Consider the following 17,334-nt stretch of genomic DNA (forward strand, 5'->3'; position numbering starts at 1 on the left):
CCTGGGAGACTGACCTACGGATGACATCAATATGATTCCCTTACCCTATAGTGACCAGTGGGGAGCCCCAGAGGGACACTGGACAGCAGAAGACAGGGGTAGGCACTGCCACCCTCCCTGCCAGGCTGCTCTGCCCCTTTCAGCTTTTTCACTACCAAAGCCCACAGTCCTATTAGATCGTCCTCTTCTACAGCTCGCCCTTGTCAAGCTCCTAGAACTTGAGCCCCTCCTCCAGCCTATGGCTTGTAGGGCCTTCCTGCTGCTGTCCTTCTGAGGTACTTCAACGCCCCCTCCTGGCTTCCCTTAACTCTTCCTCTCTTTCCAACAGTCCCTTCACTGAACTCCCTTGAATGAGGCACCCCTTTTGAGCATGCCATTCATGGGCCTCTTTCTGGTCTCTGACTGGCACAGGAAGCCTGTCCCAATCTCCTTTTTGGGCTCTGGAAAAAATCTCTTTCAGGCCATCCCGCACGTAGCCACATCCCTGTAAAAGAACAGAGGCTGGGAGGCTGGGCCCCAGCCCCTGGTGTTTACTTTCCCGATTCACACTTCTGCAGTCAGTTAACCATGCAAGGGGTCTAGAACACCCCACTCTGGGAGCTGTCATCTTGATAAGGGGTTGGTTCCCCTGCAGCTGGGGCTGGAGTTGCTGGCCTTGGCTAGAGGTCTGGAGGGAGGAGGTGGAGAGAATCTGCCACCAACGAGAAGCAAACTGAGGCTGAATCAGCTTGTGAGAGCTACTGGGCCCAAACCCCATGGAGGAAGACAAGCTCCTGAATAATATCCACAGAAAATGTCAGCATCAGAGGACATCAGGGTCCCAGTTGATGGGACAGCAGAGAATACAAACCCTACATGGACCCTTCCTGTTTTCACATACTGGCTACCTCCTTAGTCAGGACAAGGGAAAGAGGGGGCTGAAAAAGGAGAAATCTGAGCTAGAGGGCAATTTAACTGAGGAAACAAATATTATTTAAAGGGGTTTTTTAAATTATTCCATTGGAATGGACTAAACCTATTTTTCTTTTCTACCACCCCAAACTGAAGGGCTCCTACCCAGATCAGGTTAAAAAAAAAAGGAGCTACACATATGTACACCAAGATAGAGTGTGGGGGCACCTGGGTGGCTCAGCTGGTTAAGGGTCCAACTCTTGATTTTGATTTTGGTGCAGGTCATGACCTCAGGGTCATGAGATGCAGCCCCATGTCAGGCTCTGTGCTGAGCATGAAGCTTGGTTGAAATTCTGTCTCTCCCTCTGCCCCCCCACCCCCTGTCCTGCTCAAGCTCACTCACCAAAGAAAAAAGAACATAGTGTGAATACATTTTGTGATCCTGTGATAGGATCTAACCTAAAGACAGACATTTTTCTTTCATTTATACACAATAAAATATACAAATATTTTAATAAGGGTAAACAAATATCCACAGGTCTGACTGTCAAGCAGGAATTGTGCTTTTCCATTGGCCAGGCACAGAATTTGGAAGCAGGCAGGTCCCAAGGTAGATGTCAAATGCTACCTCATGCCTGCTTTCGCCACTCCTACAAATGGCCACAATGACTCATTCAGGTCCCACTTGTAGGGCTGAATGACACAACCCACTGAAGCACACCCAGCAGAGAAGGGACTGTGGGCTGGTCCCAGCCTTCTTGAGGCAGATCCCCACTTATGATCCTGGGTTCAAGGTTTGACTCATTTGAAAATCTTCACTTCTAAGGCAGACTAGTCTGACTCCAGGGCCTATGTCCTTCCCTGTTCTACAACTATGTGAAGTAAAGTAGACAAATGTTGGCAAGTACAAATCAAGAAAAGAGCTTTGAATTAAAATGCCTTCTTCAACCTTGAGGAGAGATCGCCCACTGGCATCAATATACTTTCTTTCTTTTTAAGATTTATTTATTCATTTGGGATAGAAAGAGAGAGGGAGAGAGAGAGCAGGTGGAGGAGCAGAGGGAGAAGGAGAGAGAGTCCCAAGCAGATGCCAAGAGAACAGAGCCTATGGGGGTTCGAACTGTGCCACCCAGATGCCCCAGTATCGATATATTTTCAAAGCATCCTGCAGAGCTCTCCAGTGGAGTAGGTCATGGCTGCAAGCACGTGATTAAAACAGTACAGACGGCTAGGAGTTAAAATAATTACAAACCATAATTTCGAACGAACGACCCTATCCTGTGTAGTTGGCAAATATATAAAAGTTGCCAAATTTCTTTTAAATGGTAAGATAATTTTGCACGTATGTGTGTATGCACCCATACTAAGGAATGAAGGAGTAAATATGGCTGTGGAACCAAACAAAGGAAGAAAAGTGCGTATTTTCAAAAAGAATATAAAATTATTTCAGGACTTAATAAAAAGAAAGAATGCAATAAAATAAATGAAAATTCACTCCGGTTTAAATAATAAATCTAAGACTGTAGTGTTTATTACTTACTTATATTTTCATCATGATGTTTGGCAAAAATAACTCCAGGCATTCTTTTCACATAAAACTTCAAAATATCTCCATTTATTCTCTCTGGGAAAAACTATTGAGCTACTCTCACTGTTGGATTTATGGTTATCTTCAAGAGCACAAAAAACTAACATATTCATTCAAGGAGGGGTGGAAATTAAAGATATAAATAAAACAAGTTTATTTATTGGAATCCTTTCTGCACACTTATTAAACTCACCACCAAAACCTAAATATGATTTCTTATGCACCTCCATCTTTGAACGCCTTCCGTTCATTTACTAGCAACGTGGATCTAGCCTATTATTGAATCACATATCTCGTATATAAGGCTTTAAATGTGTTTTTTCCTGTTGCCCTGCAGTTTTGGCAGTGGCTTCAAATGCTAAGAAGAATAATGGGAGCTTTACACCCCCACATCATAAAACCAAGGCTTGAACCCTGGTGCATGACATGCCAATAGATTTTATAACTGGTTCTGCCAAGGGTGAGATCACCTTCCTGGCCCTTGAGTGGGGGTGAAGGATGGAGCAGGGAAGGCATGGCATGTAGGAAATTTGCATACAAAGACAAGCCATGATTAAAGACAATACTTTTGTCTCCCAGAGATCACCACTATAAAATCTTCTTGTACATCTTTTTTTTTTAAAGATTTTATTTATTTATTTGACAGACAGAGATCACAAGTAGGCAGAGAGGCAGGCAGAGAGAGAGGGGGAAGCAAGTTCACTGCTGAGCAGAGAGCCCAATGTGGGACTCGATCCCAGGACCCTGAGATCATGACTTGAGCTGAAGGCAGAGGCTTAACCCACTGAACCACCCAGGCACCCCTAAAATTTTCATGTACATCTTTGCAGATTTCTTCCTGTATCTACAGCACATTTCCCCCACATGTTAACATCTTTGAAACTGGGATGCCTCTTACAATCAATGGTGTCTTATCGTTAATTAGAAGCATTTTTTCCTGTAGTGATATAAAACAATAGGAATCTTAAAATCTTTGACATCTTAGATTTTAAGAATCTGACATATGAATATATACATATAAAATTGAATATATCTCATATATACACATATAATTAGATATATCTATACAATTAAAAATGAGATCGGCGTGCCTAGCTGGCTCTTAGTTGGAAGAGCATACTGTTCTTCATCTTTGGGCCGTGAGTTTAAGTCCCATGTTGTATGTAGAGATTATTTAAATAAATATGTATTTTTAAAAAATGAGATCACACTATTTTGCAACTTGATTTTTTTCCCAGACTTTAAAAAAAATTTTTATTGTTAAGTAATCCCTATATTCAATGTGGGGGCTCGAACCCATAACCCCAGGATCAAGGTCCACCAACTGAGCCAGGCAGGTGCCCCAGAAAACTTTCTCGTGTTTTTATTATTTATTTATTTATTTATTTATTTATTTTTTAAAGATTTTATTTATTTATTTGACAGACAGAGATCACAAGTAGGCAGAGAGGCAGGTAGAAAGAGAGAGAGGAGGAAGCAGGCTATCCGCGGAGCAGACAGCCTGATGCGGGGCTCGATCCCAGGACCCTGGGATCATGACCTGAGCCGAAGGCAGAGGCTTTAACCCACTGAGCCACCCAGGCACCCCTTTCTCGTGTTTTTAAAATCGCAACTGAAACCCGACCATATCAAAGGTCCCCAACTGATCCTATGATGTGTCTGGAACTGGTTTGCCCAAACCCCTATCTGATCCACAGGAGGATACGCAAATACATGCTATGCTCCTTCAGCCTCTTTTCCTCTAGCTGACTATTTAATGGCTTGTGGAAGGGCCTAGACTTTGTCCTGGCAAATTCATCCCAATAGTTTGATTAATGATTCATCAGGTGATTGCAAGAATATAGTCTATTGGGAAGAGACCCCTTTGGGGAAAACTAATCTTAGGAAGAACCCAGCTCCACCCCTTTCAATTCTAACCATGATTGTCTGAAAGCTGGTCTTTTCAGATGTAAGACAGGGATAATAATGTCTGCCCACAAGAGCTGGTTGTCAGGAGTTACAGTTTTGCAAAATACTAGCACAATGGCTGGTAAATAATAATTGGTTAACACTGGTTAGCCCTCAGTCCGGTCAGACTTGACTGAATTCTTCCTTGATCAGATTTAGAAAATTCAGTGCTATGAGAGAGAGAGAGAGAGAAAAGAAGCTACTACTCTGTCCTCAAAATGTGAGAAAATTTTCACCGCAGAGACTAGTCACTCACATAAGTACCTTAAGTAATACCAGTATAGCTAGTGCGCAAACACAAAGTGAATGTTCTAGAGAAAATTGAACCCTGTCGCCATGCTCTGCTTATCCTTTAGTCCACTCCCTAGAAGGAGCTCTATGTTCACATAGCACTACCCTTTCTGGCCATTGCTTCACCGGCTAGGATGAATGCCTGACTCAGAGGCAGCCTCTCAATTCCTCTCTTGAGATTTTAAACCATGAGACAATGGATGGGTTGGTGGATCAAGGTTAAATCAGGTACTAGCAGAACTGGTAGAATGTGGGCCTAAGTCTTCCTCAGAGCTGCCTGTGTTTGTCATTCGCCGTCCATTCAACAAAGCTTTATTGAACACCTATGGAGTGCTGTGCAGGTCTTTACTTTCATGGAACTTACAAACCTGCTTGTCCTGAGGCCAGTTGTTTGACTTCTGAATTTCCTTGAGCTTCCTCCTCATCAAGAAAATAAACCTCATTTTCATTTGACCTAGTCTGAACATCTTTCTCTTTTTCATACACACAAACTCTTGAATTGAACAGAGACAATAATATAATCAAATTCAGGGAAAAGAGATCATTATGAACTCTACCAAGTTTTAGCTCCATTATGTCAATGATTTGCAGTCAATGACCTCAAAAATTTTAATTAAAAGTTGGATAAATCATTTTTGCCCCTAGCTTCCTCTAAACCTGATGTCACTCCGTCATCTGTAGAGTCTCTAAGATCTTCCCTAGATCAATGGTCTAGGAAGCTAGACTCTGCTAATCCAGAGCTCTGCCCCCTTCACGCTAGGGGGTGGGAGGGTGGTGAGCTGGGGGGTGGGTGGGCAACAGTCACTCAGCCACACCCAACCCAGAACTTACAAACCTAGCAGCACTGTTCCAGGCAGTAGGATTCTCTGAAACAGATGCAACTGTAACTATCAATTGTTGGACTAGGGTCTTTATTTGGATTTTGAAGGCAGATCTGGTCCATAAGGTTTGGCTTTTCCACAGCTTATCTGAAAACATCTTCATGCAGGCCCAGAGAAAAGCTGGTGCCTCTTCACAGCTGGTGCCTCCTGATAGCACAGGCCAAGTCAGGACCACAGTTCCATGCTGTTCTGTAGCCATGGGTGGTGGTGGGCTTGCCAGAGATAAGCCTAAAGGAAAGTGTCTAAAACAAGTTGGGCTGTTTTCCAATTACTCTGACACAGGTAAAGTCCATATCACAGTTTAAGTTTGTGTCTGGAAAATAAGAAAAGCTGGGTCAGAGATGAGGGACATATTCTGAGAGCCTGGAAGAAGTTCTCAGCAGTGTCCTACAGCAGCTCTGTGGAGGTTCCTACTGGCTTCGGGCCACAGCCAAAAACCTGCCTGCTCCTTCATGCCCTCTGGATGTAAAAGCTTCCTGCACTACATGTTGCCATCTTTGGTCAGACTGAGGGGCCTGGAGTGAGGGGTTAGAGTGGACTCTGAAGACCACAAGGGCTCTGGCCCCACTCTCTCCCTTGGCAATGCTGTCAGCACTGGTCTCATCATCACACTGTACCACTCTCAGGCACTCACTATTGTCCCCCTTGTGTTGAGTTGATTCCACTCCATGTCTTATCTCCTGTATCAGAATGTAAGCTAGTGAATGACATAAAGCCAGTTTTGTTTACCTTTCCAGCCCTGCATTCCTAAGGGTGGACCACAGCTAAGAGCAGAGTGTACAAGCTATGCTTAGAGCTGCCCATGAGAGGATGTCTCTCAAAAAGCGACTTAGGATCAATCACCTGAATGTCACACTCACATATGCAGAAGTCACTAGAGAAACTCAAATGACTGCAAGGGTGATACTCTCTCCTTGGTCAGTCCCTGTTGGGAACAATCAACTCTTCTCACAGGGCCAATTTATCCCATCTTCTCCTTCGGATTCTCTGAGAGACAGTAGTTTCTCTCCTTCTTCCCCATGCCCCACCCTTTTTCCTTCCTCAGAGATGACCATCTTAGATGTACCATATTGACCTCTGCTTGTCCCAGCTCAGTCCTAATAAACTATACATAGAATTGCTATCAGGCTGTTCCTGCTGTTCCCTGTGTCACCTCTTGGCCTTGAGAGAAGTTGGTGAAGAACATCGGACTGTCAACTGCAACCAGGCAGCAGACTCATCTTCTGTTCTCAAACATTTTTGGGGTCCCCCTCACAGAATCACGTCAAAATATGTCCCAATACTACACAAAGGGTGTGCCCTGACCTGGAAACCGTATTTAAAAGGGACTAAATGCTGCTGTCACAGTGAGAACCTTCTCTCAGCAGCTGGTCAATTACTCTCTTAAGGGAAGAAGGAGAATAAATGCTTTCTTTCTAACCACATGGTATATGGCAGGTGTGACACAGTTTATCTTGTCACATCCTCCCCAGAAACACATTAGGCAGATAGCACTGGGATAGAAGGTCTCAGATTTTATCCGACTCATAACCTAAAGACTTAGGTTGCTAGTCTCCTAGACGCTGGCAGAAGACCCAAGGCTCCTGATCAGAAGCTTATAGCACAGTAGGCAGCATGAACACATGAACATCACCTTCTGGTTTGTGCCACTTGCCATAAGTCCCATGGGGGTGACATGGAGGTGCCTGGATGGAAAATGCTCACACAGTGGGTTTGAATCACAGCTAAACGACATTGGGAATTTCTCAGGGAATTCAAATCTTATAATTGGCAGTTAGCAAACCTGCCCAATATTTGCCGTGGAGGGAGACACTATCTTTATTCCATGGGACAGTACCCAAACCTGTCTTCTGCTCTGGGGAGATACGATTTCTATTTTCTAAGGCTATCTGGTACAAATATTCTTGAAAAGATTGTCCAGAAAAAAAGGCAATCAGCATCTCTGTTTGCAAGACAGGCAGAATGCAAGATATATAGGGAGTCATCTTCTACAGGTGGTATTTTATCATTTTTCAAATTAAGAAATATTATTCAGAAAGTCAAATAGTTAACCCAATCTCACATGGTTGATGAGTGAGGGATTTACGATCTGAAGGTTAATCTATCAGGTTACAGAGTTCACACTTTCTCAACTTGACCATAACACCTCATGCACAAGTCAGACAGGAACTAAAATGTCTCTCTATCCCAACTCAGAAAAACCGCCATAAAACCTGCTCAGCAAGACTGAGGTTTACTAAAGGCCAAGGTCTGTAACTTTAAAATATGCAGCCTTCCTACTACCAAGCACTGGGAAGAATCCAGGGTGGGCTTTCGTCTCCCCAAATCTCTCATGCAGGCATTGCTCAACTAATGCTTCTTGAATCAATCCCTTGGAATAGAAAGTCAAACTATTAAGTCCTCTTGATGCTCTTTCCATATCTTTTCATTATGTGTCCTATTTGTCTAACCTTTTAAAAAACTCTCATTGTCATGACAGTGATTTAGGCTTTTATCACTACACACTTAAGAGTACTACAGTCTTAGCTAAATTTTAACCAACTGAGCCACCCAGGCGTCCCTCTTAGCTAAATTTTATCACCTTGCTTGCACTCTTTCAACACAACCCAATCTACACAACACTCAAATTAATATTTTGAACACATTACTTTCATCTTGTCAAAATTCAGTTCAAAAAATATTCAATGGATGGAACTGCTTCCAGCCTAAATTTGAAAATTCTTACGCGAGCATCCAAAACCTCCTGCGGCTGGCTGAAAGTAAGGATGCTAGCTAGCCTGACTATGATTTTCCCAGGAAGGTCTTGTAACCAGCCAGGCTGCCATACGCCATGTCCCCGGTTATGTTCTATTCAGTCCTATGCTTTTGTGCCATTCTTTCACCCTCAAAAGCCTCTTCCCCCTTCATCTTCAGTTTCCCTTCTAAGAATCCTACAAAGTTGCCAACGACACTAGGAGAATAAGTAACATGTTGTGTGCCTTAAACTGATCTAAAATTTTTACTTTTTTGCATTCTATATATGTCATTATATACATTCCTATATATAAATTACTACTAAATATTGTACAGAGTATAATCTATATTACAACTTGCATTATGAGTTGCTTGAAGACACATGATACTATATACTACCATAATTATAGTTAAACAATTTTGTGAAGAAAATCTTTCAGACTCTGTCCTCTAAAGTTTACTGTCCTTCTTAAAATATGAAGAACATATGAGTCACCACTATTAATAGCATTGTTTTCTAAAGCTTTGGTTTCATTTAATAATGTAGCTAAAAAAAGAAGTCTTCTTTGTAATGCTCAGTTTGAGACTATACTAAACATAAAGAAAGATTTTATGCTTTTTTTCTAAGTATTTTACTTGAAGATGCTTCTGAGGTTGTAGTAGCTTAAATTAAATTCTTATACTTCATCCGTTTACTTTTTTTTTTTCCAAATATGTTACTTAGGTAACAATCCACATAGTTAGATGCTGATTAAAATTGACTCTAATCCCCTAAACAAAAACCTGTGACTGGCCAAAACCTATCTTCGGCTAAAGATGGAAGTGATGTGACATTACAGATAGAGATCTACAAAGACATTTTCATCCATTTTTCATTCATCCATATATGCAAGGTGAATGTCTTCTGACTACAAGGGGAAAGATACCATTGATAAAAGATTTTCAGGTTCATTGTGTATTGATGAGGTCACCAAAATACTAAAGATGGCATAAAGCTTAAGAACATGGCCCCAGAAGGCAAGCTATCTTCAAGAAACTCAAACAAATTAGGTTTGCATATAAACTTGAATTATTGCCTAAGGTCTGACAAGGACTTCTACTCATGTCAGAGAGCCTGAACTGGACCCATCTATCCAAGACTTTATGGGTCTTATGCGCCACTCATGCTTTTAGGTGTTCCTGAAGGCACTGAGAACTGTGGTAATTTGGGGCAATGGACAGAATTTCCTTGTCCTATGGCCATGGTGGCACTGTCCAGGGCCCTGGGAATGGCTTGTTTCATGGCATCATTTTACTGGGCTAACTACAGAAAATGTCATTGCATTAGGACACACACAGCTTCAATTATTGTGTAAGATCAGCTGGTCATTTAGGCTGGAATTCCCAGTTTGGTTGTATAGCTGAGAGATGTCATATTCTAAACTGTCATCTGTGGGGTGTTAGGTCCAGAAATTTTATTTCACCAGTTCACATAGTGGTGGTCAGCCTCTTAGATGAGTTTCTACTAACAGATCTCCTGGGAGACTGACTTGCCAAGTAGACCAAATGTCTTATGGCAAATTCAGTGCTCTTTACTTACTAAGAACAAAACCTACTTCAGAAACAAAATGAACAGCAAAGGATTATTTAGTGGACATTGGGAAGAATAAAGACTTAGACGACTTCAAGTATTGTAGCATTTACACTATATTTTAGTTGTATGATTCACTGTCTTTCTTTTCTCTGGATTATGAAGTACTGTATGCACTGTTAATTCTAGATGCTCAATAAACATCTGTGGAATAATTTAACAAGCCATCAACCTTCCATATGTACTACTCAAATGTCTACAAATTAAATCTAATACCCAGCCAGGGAAGCATCTCTCTTTTCGTAGTGCTGAAGTTAAAATGACCAAAACTTACAATCAATGTAATGGCCATTGACAGGAGTAGCAAATGACACATGACAGAGAATTAACAATCAGCACACATCAGCTGTACTGGTACTATCGTTCCATTTTGTTACTGCATCTAGTCCCTTCAAGGAATACATTAAGCCAAAAACTAGCCTTTGCTTTGTCAATGTTCTACTAGAGTTTAGACCTTTATATTCCCAGATAAAGCAAATTCTAAGGCCTTGGAAAGTCTACATCTCAGTCTACTTCCTTGTAAAAGCTACAATAAGTTAAGTGAGAAAGATTAAGATGAATTAGGTTCTTCAATACATGATGGGTGATGCCAGAATGTGTCTTGCGGTTTGGTAATAGACACTGAGAGCAGAAACTTACCCAACATACTGGCAAGTTGAAAACTGATATATATCTGGGACTGTTTGTGCTAGAAAGATGTCTCTTCATGTCACCAAGATATAATTGTGTTATACTTTCCAATCTCCATGTTAACTTACACTGTTTAGAATATATCAGTAAAAGAAAACTTAATTAACGTGAATACTGTAGAAAAAAATGTAAAAACTATTTTATAAGTAGATTAAGTAAACAAATATAGAAGATATCCGGATTTCTGAAATAAAAGCCAGAAATAAAGAAGCTTAAATTTCTTACAGAAGATGGGGTAGATGTGTTCCTCCAGGGGCTGCTTCTGATTTTCACTCCAAGTGGAGCCAACCTGAAGCACAATCAAAGAGCAGGCTGCTCAGACCTGACCTTTTATTCTTCACATGAGGTCACATGGCCTTATCCACACTAATGGCTTCTCCTAGTTATGAGCATTTCAGTAACCACACTCAAAACCATGGAGAAAAACACTAAGCCAATTTTCGATTAAAAGATGTAAACTACTTATCACAAATCTCAGCTCCTCTAATCATCTAATTTCAAGTATAAGATTAAGGAACCTGAGATATTCTTCCCATTTCAAACCTTTATTTGCTACTCTTTAAAGGCACAGTTTGACCCACAGAAAATAGAGGCACATTGGATAAATCTGGAACTCCAACCTAAACAATCCAAAAATAAAGTCACAGCAGCCACAAATCTGTGAATAAAAAACTAAACAAACAGTTGTGAAAAAACAAAACACACCTAAGTTTATGATGGATAGACTCTAGGAACTTCCTTCTTTGCATAAACACCTACGTAACATGAGGAAAAATAAAACTGCAGCAATGTGTATAGACAGACCAAAAATTGGCAGACCATCTTAACCTTTAAATCATCTTTTTCTCTGTATCCACACCCTCACTTCACCCTCTGTCACCCCATGTACACATATTCAAATCTATCCCTCAGGGAATGTGGAAAAGGGAAGCCAATCTGGACAGAAGATAAACCTCTGAATTTTATACCCAGCCTTAGATTTTTGCCTTGAGCAAGGGAGAAAGTCTCCCTTATTATTATTATTATAAGAAAACTCTAGGGTAATAAATTATTCTGAATGCAAATTCATCAACAGAAAGTAGCACTCCTGTGCAAAAAAAAAAAGAAAGAAATGTCTTCTCTCCCCCCGCCCTCACACCATCAGAAATAATCATTTACTTGGTGAGTTGTCCTAAGATACTCAAGATACAGTCAGCAGTCTGGGACCAGTTTCTCAACTCCTCCAGTCCCTGAGCGGGGCAAGACAGACACAAGCTGTACATGCAGACAGCTTTGCTAGACAAACTACAGTCTCATCCTCTGTCATTCCTTGATTGCCCACTGGTCTTCGTTAAGTGCTAGGTTATCTTTTAGGATGAGTTTGGGAAGAATAGTAAAACCATTACTTTGCAATGGAAGACATCTGCTGTGAACATGAAGCACAGCAAAATGTAACTTTCATTCCCAAAGCATATTTAAAGAAAGGGATGGTAAGAAAGTCCTCCTAAGATGGATCTTAGCTTTTTAGAGTTCTCTAGTCCTTACACAACATGAAGACTACTGTGAGGGTTAAGAGGTGGGGGTGTAGCTTGGACCCCTGTCAGTTGATACCTTGGCCATTCTCAGTACTCTGTTCATTTATTTTTATTCATCTGGGTTTTATTTATTATTTTTAATCAAGTATAGTTGACATGTAGTGTTATATTAGTTTCAGGTGTACAACCTAGTAATTCAACAATTATATACATTAAGTTATGCTTACCACTCTAAGTGTAGAATAGAAAACCCAGAAATGAACCCACAACTCTGTGGTCTATTCATCTTCAACAAAGCAGGAAAGAATATCCAGTGGAAAAATGACAGTCTCTTCAACAAATGGTGTTGGGAAAACTGGACAGCAACATGCAGAAGAATGAAATTGGACTATTCTCTTACACCACACACAAAAATAAATTCAAAATGAATGGAAGGGCTAAAGATGAGGCAGGAAACTATCAAAATCCTAGAGGAGAATGCAGGCAGCAACCTCTTTGACCTCAGCCACAGAAACCTCTTGCTAGACCCATCCCTGGAAGGAAGTCTGTACCTCTTAATCCCTTTCACCTATTTCACCGATCCCCTTCCCTCCCTTCTGGCAACCACCAGTGTGTTCTCTGTATTTATGATTCTGCTTCCATTTGTTCATTTGTTTTTTAGATTCCACTTAAGTGAAATCATATGATATTTGTCTTTCTCTATCTGATTTATTTCACTCAGCATAATACTTTCTAGGTCCATCCATGTCGTTGCAAATGGCAAAATCTTGTTCTTTTTTATGAATACACACACACACACACACACATACACACCTCGCATCCTCTTTACCCATTCAACTATTGATAGATACTTGAGTGGTTTCCATATCTTGGCTATTGTAAATAATATTGCAATGACTATCTTTTCAAATTAGTGTTTTCATTTTCTTTGGGTAAATACCCAGCAGTGGAATTACTAGATCATATGGTATTTCTATTTTTAATTTTTTGAGGAAACTCCATACTGTTTTCACAGTGGCTGCACCAACTTACATTCCCACCAATAGAGCACAAGGGGTCCCTTTTCTCCACATTCTTGCCAATACTTGTTATTTCTTGTCTTTTTGATATTAGCTATTTGGACAGGTGTGAGGTCATATGTCAGTGTGGTTTTGATTTACATTTTCCTGATGATTAGTGATGTTGAGCATTTTTTTCATGTGTCTGTTTGCCATCTGTATGTCTGGAGAAATACCTCTTCAGGTCCTCTGCTCATTTTTTAATCAGATTTTTGGAGGGCTTATTTTTGTTACTGAGTTGTATAAGTGCTTTATAGATTTGAATATTAATCCCTTATCAGCTATATCATTTGCAAGTATCTTCTTCCATTCATCATGTTGCCTTTTTGTTTTGTTGATGGTTTCCTTTGTTGTGCAAATTTTTTTTTTTTTTATTTTGGTGTAGTCCCAGTAGTTTATTTTTGCTTTCATTTCCCTTGCCTGAGGAGACATGTCTAGAAAAATGTTGGTAAGGCTGATGTCCAAAAGATTATTGCTTATGTCTTCTTTAGGGAAATTTATGGTTTCGGGTCTCACATTTAGGTGTTTAATCCATTTTGTGCTTATATGTGTGTGTGTGTGTGTGTATGCTATAAGAAAGCAGTTTCATTCTTTTGCATGTGGCTGTCCAGCCTTCCCAGCATTTATTGAAGAGACTGTCCTTTCCCATTGTACATTCTTGTCAGAAGCCTGGCCATTTAAAAAGCACTGGCCAAATAAATAAATAAATAAATAAAAAGCACTGGCCAGAGTTCTGTGCATGCAGTTTCCCCTTTAAGCAATCAGTTCAGTAACCTCCACATTTCTCCGGGTTTGCTTATCAAATGTTTAACATTTCAAACAGGTGCTACTGACAATGCCCTGGAGGAAAATCTCTTTTTCTCCTGAAATCTGGGTAGAAAAATAAATGCTAAAGGAGATAGAAATATGCATTTCTGAATCACGAAATGTTCAGCAAAAATAAAATGTGCAAGAATTAGAAAAATTTAAGGCAAGTCACATACAAGAAAATGCAATGGCTAAATAAAATATGAAAAGACAACCTTATCAGAAATAAGGAGAATGCAAAATGAAATCGCAAAGGTGTGCCATTTTTCATCTGAGAGACTGGCAAAAATGCAAAAGTTGGAGAACAGCCTGTGTTGGCAAGGTTGCAGAGAAATAGGTCCTCTAATTCATCTTCAGCTTCTGGAATGTGCTGCTGATTGGAAGAGCCTTTGACCTTGCCTTCCCATTCTTGAGAAACAGGGGGGAAAAAGCAGACCTAATTAGATTGGTTTTAAAAACTTAACCGCAGCCTTCTTGGTAGTGGTAGAAAACTATAAAAATGTGGACACCTATCAGAAGGGGAAGAGCTGAAACAGGGACAGAAGACCCACATCACATACTATTTTTCAGTTATTAAAAATAATGAACTGGATTGACATGCAGTGACCAGAAGGAATGGTCACTGCATGTTGCTAAATGTGTAAAGCCAAGTGGCTTCTGTTTTGTTTACACATGCTACATTCTGGGAGAGCAATAAAAATTGCTGGGAAAGGCAGTCTCAAGCATGCAGTGTTCCGACCCCCACTTAGCCTGTCTAGGGTTTACCACTTTATCTTTCCTAATCTTAGGCTCAGGAAGTGTCCTTTTGCTCTGCCTAAATTTGCACATCATTGGCCATGAGGCACACCCTGACTTTCAGTATTTCAGACTCAAGGGAGGGGTTGCTGGTCGTGGTGGAAATAAACAAGAGGGTTGCACATGGCCAACACCCTGAGTCAGTGGCAGTGGGTGCAGCGGGGTGGGGGGTGGGGGCGCTGCTGGCTGAGGGAGCGAGGCACGTTCTTGACATTGATCCAGCTCAGTCTCTTCTCTGTAAGTAAAGCGTTGTTCCATCCACTGCTTGGCTGTGTTGTTTTCCTTGCAACTCCAATACCCAGGCACAATGAAAAGAAGTGTTTGGAGTCTTTCCGGGATACTAGTACACAGTATTCCGCTCCCCTGGGGTGAATAACCAGTACGCAGTACTGTGCTCTCATATAAATATCAACGTCCATATGTTTGTATAGGCACGAGAACTGTGAGAAAAGATACATACAGAATCGTTAATGCTGGTTACTGCAGAAGAGTGAGACTGGCTAGGGAAAAGGCGGTAACTGTGTTACAGACCTCTGGATTACTAGACTGATTACAGTGAGCATGCCCAATGGACACAATGTGTTTCTGCAAAATTCATTTGCTGAACTCATGATCTCCAAGGTGGTATTTGGAGTTGGGGCCTTTCGGAGGTGGTTAAATCATGAGGGTAGAACCTCATGAACCTCATGAATGAGATTAATGCCTTTATTTAAAAAACAAAACAAAACAGAACAAAAAAACCCCACAGAGCTCCCCAGCCCCTTCTGCTAAGCAGGAGCACAGAGAAAAGAAGGCCATCTTCGAACCAAGAGGCCGGCTCTCATGAGACATGGAACCTGCCGCTGCCTTGATCTCAAGACTTCCCAGCCTCCAGAACTTTGAGAAATAAATTGTTTAAGCCACCGGCTCTATGGTATTTTTGATATAGTACCCTGAATAGACTAAGATTGCATGTAACTGCTAAACTTCTTCAAAATTTCTATTTTGTTAAATTTTAAACATAAGCAAAAATGGAAAGGATTACAAAAGTTGAAAATCTCAAGAACAGCCATAAGATACTATCTATTCAATCATGGTTAAAAAAAAAAAAAAAAGATAGTAGTTAAATACTCGTTGTTTATTTTAAAAATATCTGCAGAATGAGACTATAGGTTCAAGAGTCCCGTGATCACAAATACTGTCTCACAATTGTTATAGTTAGGGAGTCCTTCCTAACATCTAGCTCAAATTACCCTCACTACCATCCAAGCAAATGCCTCCTTTCCATTCAAGTCAACCAACATTTATTCATTACCTTTTTTTCCAGCTGAATTAGTAAACAAATTTACCATATCACTGTTGGATTATTCTGCTTTACCCATATTAACTGGGATATTCAGCAAACCACGTTGAAGACAAATACTGAAGATAAATAATGACAAGGTGAAATATGTTGTATTTCCCCAAAACAAGGATTATTTATATACTTTCTAAGTCCATACAGGGAACACTATGTATCATAAGAAGTCATTTTCCAGAAAAACAATGATAATATTACAAGCTCAAAATATCATATTAACTAAAAAAAAGATGTGAATATTTAGTTTCAAGTTTTGTATCAAATACTATATAAAATGCATATTTTTCTATGCCTAGAAAAAGACTACAAGGAGAAAAAGCCACAAAAAATTTTAAATGAACGTAACTGGTAAGTGAATCAACCTATAGCTAATTTTTTTCATTTACTCCTAACAACTCCCTCGTATACTTCAAAATCTCTAAAGTAAACATGATAAGAAAAAAAGGGAGATGGGTCCAGATTGGGGGGGGGGGGTGTTACACCTATCCCACTGACAATACCTGGTCTATCTACATCACAGTAGAGCCTCTGCCGGCTTATCACTTGGCACCCATGGAATATAACCCTCCTAGCAAAGCGGGGTATAAGCTAGAGCCCCTGAGCTCAGGGTTCTGCAACCTTTCCCGTCAGTCTCCTCACCAGCCACACCAGTTCACCATCGCTCTCAAAGTACTGAGGGCTTTCTGCTCCCATTCCTCTACTCACACTACTCTCTGGCAAGTCATGGCTTTTCCTGTCATCTTCATGTATCCAACCCGGCTTCATGCTGAAAGCCCAGATCAAATAGTTTCTACATTGTGAAGCCTTTCTCTCAAGTAACTGCTTCCTCACGTTCTCTTAACCTGCTCTCACTGGTTCGAGCATGTGCCATATTGAATTTAGTGCTGATGAGGACTCACCTATGAACTACCTCTTCAAGTGTAGAGACACTATTTTATCTTGTGGGAATCTCTAGCACTTAGCACTGCTGTAGCATATAACAGGTGCTCAAACTTATCTGATGAATAAGTAAATGTAACATTGAATAAAATTAAGTACAATTTTACGGTCTATGAATCACAGAGGATTATTGGACCCTCCAGCCAAGTACAGATAAAAAAAAAAAAAGAAGGATCAGTGAGTTCCTTTTGACCAAGAGTATCACAGTTCTGGAAGAGAAACTATAAATTG

At 40.5% G+C, this 17,334-nt stretch overlaps 1 protein-coding gene across 7 annotated transcripts in view; it reads right to left on the bottom strand.

The window, feature by feature from the left end:
* TPD52L1 (TPD52 like 1) overlaps positions 1–17,334 on the bottom strand; it is a 99,847-nt gene that overhangs the window by 39,451 nt on the left and 43,062 nt on the right. Inside the window, exon 1 of one of the 7 annotated variants that reach the window (XM_082729996.1) lies at positions 10,877–10,896. The exons of the other annotated variants lie outside the window; for them this stretch is intronic. The gene's annotated coding sequence lies outside the window, so the exon portion shown is untranslated. Of the gene's footprint in view, positions 1–10,876; positions 10,897–17,334 lie in introns of those variants that run through there. 7 annotated transcript variants of the gene reach the window in all.

Source organism: Mustela nivalis (genome assembly GCF_964662115.1).
Source record: "Mustela nivalis genome assembly, chromosome: 5".
NCBI lineage: Eukaryota > Metazoa > Chordata > Mammalia > Carnivora > Mustelidae > Mustela > Mustela nivalis.